Raw genomic sequence first — 6,816 nt, 5'->3', positions numbered from 1 at the left:
ATTAAGTATCTCTGATACCTGCTGCTATCCCTCCATTGCCGCAATGCAATCCTAGGCAGTAAGTAGTGCCTGTTTAACCAATAGGCTAAAGCCTAGGGCACCAGTACTACAATTCCCATCATGCCTTGCCATAGTTTTGCTATTAGGCAATGCTAAAACTATGGCAAGGCATGCTGGGATGTGTGGTTTCACAACAGCTTGAGGGCCACAGTTTGGACATGCATGGCCTAGGGCACCTGGAACCTTTAATCAGGTCCTAGCAGTAAGATCCTGCCCAGATCACATGGTATACACAATCCATAGTAAATGGGCCGCATTGTTTACTACCTTCACAGTAGGCTGTTACAGATTAGGGTATAGGTATTAATTTAATGGAATGTGGTCAGCATCCCAGCAGTCACGATGCTGGTGTACAGTATACCAACAACAACATCTCGACTGCCATCAGAACAGCACCGCCGAAATTTCAAACAAGATCAGGATGCCGACACCAGAAAACTTGCAGCCGGTGTCTGACACATAAGTATGCCGGGGCAGGCTGGCCATACACCAGTGCGATTTGGGCCTTTTCAACTAATTCCGACAGATCGGGTGAGAAAGTGGAAGAAAAGTGGCAAATTGCATGTTTTACCTCCGATAGGGGCCCCCTGAGGTTGGCATGTATTTAAAAAAAAAAAAAATTACGCTAAAGGTTTTGTGCATGGGAGTGGGGTAGTGCTGCAGCTTCACCAATCTACCAATGTGACAATGAATAATGGGGCTGAGCATCAGGTGCCAAGGCATACTGACTGCACAAGTGTACAGTGCATTACTTGGAGTTGACGAAGTCCCATGACACTTTGCACAAGAGGGCAGAGGCTGAGAGGTTTGTGCTGAGCTCTGATTGGTGGAGCTCATTACATGCTTCTCAGGCTCATGGAGGAAAGCAGCAGCAGCCTAGTCATTCCTCATTACCCCAACACAGTGCATGTTTTGCTGGTAACCCAGCAGGTGCACAGGTGTACTAATTACTCACAGACACATTTTATAAGGTCCACATGTGGAGTTAATTATTTCTGTGAGACCTGCAAAACATGCACTGCGTGGGGTAATGAGGACCAAGTTCCCTGACCGCTGATACAGACAGTGTGTGTACAAAGGCACTCGGAGACTGATGCAGGTGAAAACAATGGACCAGGTTTAATCCATATTGAAGAGCCTGTCTACGTCGTCCCCCCCCCCCCCCCCCCCCCCCAAAGGCTTAATCTGGCACTGGCCGCAACTCAGCCTATATATCTCCAGGCCCGCTTCCCCACTCTGAGCATTTATTTGATGACAATTGCTGTGTATGCCTGTCATGAGTAAGTAGCATCGATTGCCTAATATGTTAACGCCATGTTACATCCAGCAGTGATTCAAGCAGCGTTTTAGGCATGAAATGGAGTCCACATGCAAGCTTCCTCAGATCCAACAAAAAGGCCAGGAAATATTAGTCTGTTGACGGAGAATCTAACTGCATCATTCCCCCGCAATATCAATGACACCTCACAAACAGCATCAGAATGTACATTTCTGAACATCTGCATATGGGTCCAGTGCGTGCACAAAGTACCGGTAATCATTACTTTGCAACAAGACACTGACAACCTCATCAGAATTAAGACCCATCTTTGCTGGTTTAACAGAGACCGTTTCTAAACTAGAGAAGCTAATTGACACAGGCTGCATGATGTGTGAGTGATGGGTCCCTAAAGCAAGGACATTTTTGTAAAAATGTATTTTCTAAGCTTGTGTAGTAATGCTGACCAGAAAAAAAATATATGTGCATATAAGATTGTGAGCTGTACATGTAGAGTGCATTCCAATGGAGGAAGAGTGAGGACTCATGTCACAAAGGGGAGACTATTTGGTACAAATTTACGGAAGGATGAGGGGAATGTACACTGGGGAGGACAATTACTAGTGTGTGGATGCTTTGTGCAGAACTCAACAGTTCTCCCAAATCTGCAAAGTGTTCTCTTGCACCAACCAGCTCCTTCACTAGAGCAGGTCTGGCAAACATGTAGCTATCCAGCTGTTGTGAAACTACACATTTCAGCATGCCTTGCCACAGGTTTCACATTCCTGAATAGCAAAGTTATTACAGGTCATGCTGAGTTAGTTTCACAGCATCTGGAGAGCCGCAGGCTGACCAGGTCTACCCTAGAGGACAGCTAACTTTATTGAGAAAAAAAAATCAGACTATTAGTTTACTGTAAATACCTTAATGGGCAGTGTTACAATGGGGTAAGTATTAAATTGCCTATGTGAAAAATAGGCACTAACGTTTTTAGGTTGAATATCGATTAAACCTTTTCAATAAAAGTGCCAATTTTTCGCCTAAGAGAAAAATTTGGCACGGTTAAAAAAACCATGTGGCAGCCAGGTATATATGGAAGGGGTCTAAACCTTGTATATCTAAACAGGTTCTTATCTTACCCAAACAGGTGGGAGGAGTAGCTTATCTAGACCTATACTCTTACTTCTCGGCCAGCCTGTTAGATCAAGCCAGAGACTGGTTCGCTAAGGGGCATATTAAACCCTGGGTACTGATAGAGCAGTCCTTCCTGCCAAAGTTACGCTTATCGGAATTGTTCTGGTTACCTCCGGGGAAGATACCGTCCTGGGGGGGCCCGGGCGCAGTGTTAGAGATACTTTAGTAGTATGGCGCGACCTGATATCCAATAATAGGGAGATTTCATTACCCAGCACGGATTTGACCATCTCGACAATAGCAGATCTTGTTCCTAAACTAAGGTTGGATAATTGGGTTGCAAATGGTATATCTTCTCTCGGAGATGTCTGCCCATCGGGAAGCCTTGTGTCCTTCACTGAGATAACAGATAAATTCAACATACAGAGACAAGATTTCTATAAATATCTACAGATACGCCATTGGTTGACGTCTTGTGGTGGCAGACCTGCTGTGCCGCTTGCCTTTCCTAGACAACTGGTGGTGGTGCTGACTTCGCAGAAGCGCAATGGCGGTATATCCAGATGGTATACTGAACAAACTAGTGGGCCTCCCTCTGATAAATTGGCTTCTCATATTCGATGGGAGACTGACCTGGGCAGAACCCTCACCAGGGAAGACTGGGAAACTATCGCTCTTTCGTGTTTCAAAGTATCTAAGTGTTTAAGTCACTCGGAGATGTTCTATAAGCTTTGTCACAGGGCATACCTCAACCCCTGGCGACTGCACAAAATATGGCCAACGGTCTCTAACCTTTGTTGGAGAGGATGCAGTTGTGCCGGTTCTATTCTACACATTTTTTGGGACTGCCCAAAATTGCAGTCGCTGTGGGTGGAGGTGTTCTCCCTTCTGAATGAGGTTGTGGGTGTTTCTCTTCCCCTGGATCCAGTAGCGGCCTTATTTCATCTCTCTCCGTCAATCTTGTGTGAAGATAGATACATAGTTGGGCAAATATTAATTGCCACTAAAGCGGCAATTGGACAACTCTGGAAATCACCAGAGATCCCAGATTTGAATCATGTTGTGAACAAAATTCACAAGCATTTTTTATTTGAAACGATCAAATGTAAATATTCTTCCTCTGCTAATTCTATTCACTTTAAGTGGATCAAATGGAGTACCTATAGAGAGAAAAACAAACTCTCCCTGGGACTATCCCCCGGACTGACCTGCCCTCGGTTCTTTTTGCCTAAATGTGTAGGTTGCTATATAGACATCACCCTGGATCTCTCTCTCCCCCCCCCCCCCCCTCCTCCTCTCCTTTGTCTTAACCTTTTGTGTCTGTCCCGTGTGCCTTCCTGGGTAGTTTATTTTGGTTTCCCCCATATCTGTTCGTTTGTTCTTATTGTAGTCAAAATGGTACAGTTCAATGTGGATTAGATATGCCTGTACTTTACACTGTCATACTATAATTTGTACCTTTGCTGTTGCTACGTTTGTGGTACCCTTGGCTCAACATGCTTTTGACTTAATAAAAACTATTTGAGGAAAAAAAAAAAAAAACATGTGGCGAACATTTGTCTATTTTTATGCCGATACAGTTTCGACCCTGGAAAAAGTCAGTTTTTTTTCTCTCTCAGCAGACATATAAGCTCTGTACAGATGGAGCAATATGATCGTTGAGGATAACTGGCATAATATTGCTCAACGTCCTGTTTTTATCAGCAACCAGAGATTGGTGACTGATAAAAACGAGACATTCTGCATGCAGAATCTGCTGGTTGCAGAAGCATGCTCCACTAATGAGCAACCACCCCAGGGGTGGTCACGGAAGCTCACCCTCGCCGTCCATCACAGGGATATGGTCACTCAGCAACCATATACCCAGTGATTATGGCTGAAATTGCCCCGTATGTATGGGGCTTTAGTATTTTCCACAATAACTTCTAGCTGAGGTCCAACCTCCTTATCGATAAGAGAAATCCTAATATTACATGTCACATGGAGATAATAATAAGTCCTGACCCGAATGTCACAGTTGACATGGACACAGTTGGACGTCAACCGCAGTCCCTCGCATTGCTCGGCCCACTATTTTATTCTCCTACCACACCCTAGTGGATGGTAGTGCATGCAATACCGCCTGTCAGCACGTCGGCTCAAAAAAGATTGAAAAAAAACCCATGTCGATCGAACGCATTTGTCAACCTAAAACCATGTGGACCTAGATCCCTGTCTACCCAACGGTGTCGACTTAATGACTGTTGACCTAAGTAAGTCGGGTCAACAATATGACAGTATCCCCATGTCACACGGAGAGAATAAAGAATCCTCAGAGTGTTTACATTTTAAGCGATTTTATTTTTACTTCAAAATATCTCGGAAGGAGCTTTCCTTCCAAATACAATGACCATGCTGTTTCTCCAGTATACCTCATTCACTGCTATCTTGACCCCCAAAAAATAAAAATAAAAAAGTCTATTACCAGGCACTGGAGGTGTGAGTGAATTAAGGGGCCTATTTATCAATAAGTTTTACCTCCTGTTCGAATTTTCAAAAATGACAGTTGGGAGCTGACTGGCTGGAGCACCCATTAATCATGCACGAGTATTAAATAGCTAAAAAATCATTATTAAATAGGCCCCTAAATGTAAAAGAGTAGAGCAAGTGTAATCTTAATCAACACTTTTACGCAGGTATAGGTATCCTTAGTGGCTAGAATGTTAGCAAGTGTAGTTCAAACTAAAAATGCACAAGATTGCTATTGCGCCAAAACTGCATGATGCACTACTGTGAGTAGGAGGGTGGGGAATCATCAAATACCATTATTTTGGTTTGTTCTATTACTTAAAAGGGCAGTAGTAGTGCTAAACAGTATGTACACACCATGGCCCTTATTCTGGTCGGTGCGGATATATCCGCCGATGTTTTGTGTCTGCGCATGTGCAGAGGCGTCTCTGCGCATGTGCGAGCGGGGCGTACGGCCAAATCCCGCATGATATGTGAACACTCAGAACAGGGGGTGGAGAGGGGCGTGAAGTGCTATTTGGGCTCATTACCATATGCATACGCCCCGCGTTTCATGGGCGTTCCCATGCAAACGCTGGGCGTACGTATGGTAATGCGGCCGTGACACACGTGTAGGGGGCGGACATATGACATCGCCAGATGTCAGCTGCCCGCCCAGATCCCTGCTTTTGCACGGAAAAATGTCCGTGTGGTCCGAGGTTGCGGGAGCTGGTGGAGCACTCAGTCCTGCATTCGATGGTCTGAGACCATCGAATGATGGGGGAGGTTCCCTTAGATGGAGGAGGCGTATTCCGTGAAAAATACACGTGCGGTCCGTTCGGCCAGCTTCTTACCGCGTACGGACAGAGTTTGCGATCCGTATGGAAGGCGGGGTTTCGCACGCACGGTCCTGGCTGCATAATCGGATCCGGCCACACCGATCAGAATAAGGGCCCATATGAGGGAAATTTACTAAGATAGGAGTTTTATTTCAGAAAGGATATTGCTATGAGCAACCAACCTTTACTATTATCTTCTAGGAGGTGCTAAATAAATAAGTACATATTTATTGGTTGCCCATAGCAACATCCCACGTGAAAGAACTCCCAACTTAGTATATCTCCCCCCAATATGACTAACAATATGCACAATATAGTTAATTATTATTATGCATCTTATGAAATGTTTACACACAATAAAATAAATAATAAGCTTGCTTCCGCGGATCACAGGCAGTCAAATTTTCTCTGTCGTCAGCAACAGCATATGCCTGGATGTGGCCTCTGAACAATATACTTAACATTATCGTTCAGTGTGTAAGCAGTATATCTTTGTCCAGGAGCATAGGTAGTGCAAGGTCAAAATCATTCATTATATTGTATAGCGTACACTCCTTAACACTTGTTGTATAGAATACATCCTTTACTTCAGATCAATATTATTGTTACAATATAAGATGAAAAGATATGAAAGTAGGACTGGATTTCATACACCTCCACTTTTTGCAAATAATTTCCTTAAAAAAACACAAGTGGAATTATTAATAAATACATGCGATGGAATATTGGGGAGTCCCACAAGGTTTGCTGTAAGGGGAGTAGTTGGTATGCAGTAGCATAGTTTTTTGCAGCGGGTAATAAAGAGATGGGCCTTTCAAAGCAGTTATGCACAGAATTCATGGTTACGCTACAGTGCAGTCCCTTGCTAAAGCCTGTAGGTGCCAATGTTGTGGCTCAGGAGGAGCTGAGCTGATGGATCTCTAATGAAAACAAAATGAACCTGGCCCAATTCATTTAACATGATACGCAGAAGATGCAGCACACTACTAGCCAGAACAAGGTGAATGCCGGGGCAGAAATTTTAGAGGTGTTCAAAAG

The sequence above is a fragment of the Crinia signifera genome, chromosome 2 (assembly GCF_055691185.1).
Source record: "Crinia signifera chromosome 2, ASM5569118v1, whole genome shotgun sequence".
Classification (NCBI taxonomy): domain Eukaryota; kingdom Metazoa; phylum Chordata; class Amphibia; order Anura; family Myobatrachidae; genus Crinia; species Crinia signifera.
This window is presented reverse-complemented; position numbering follows the sequence as displayed.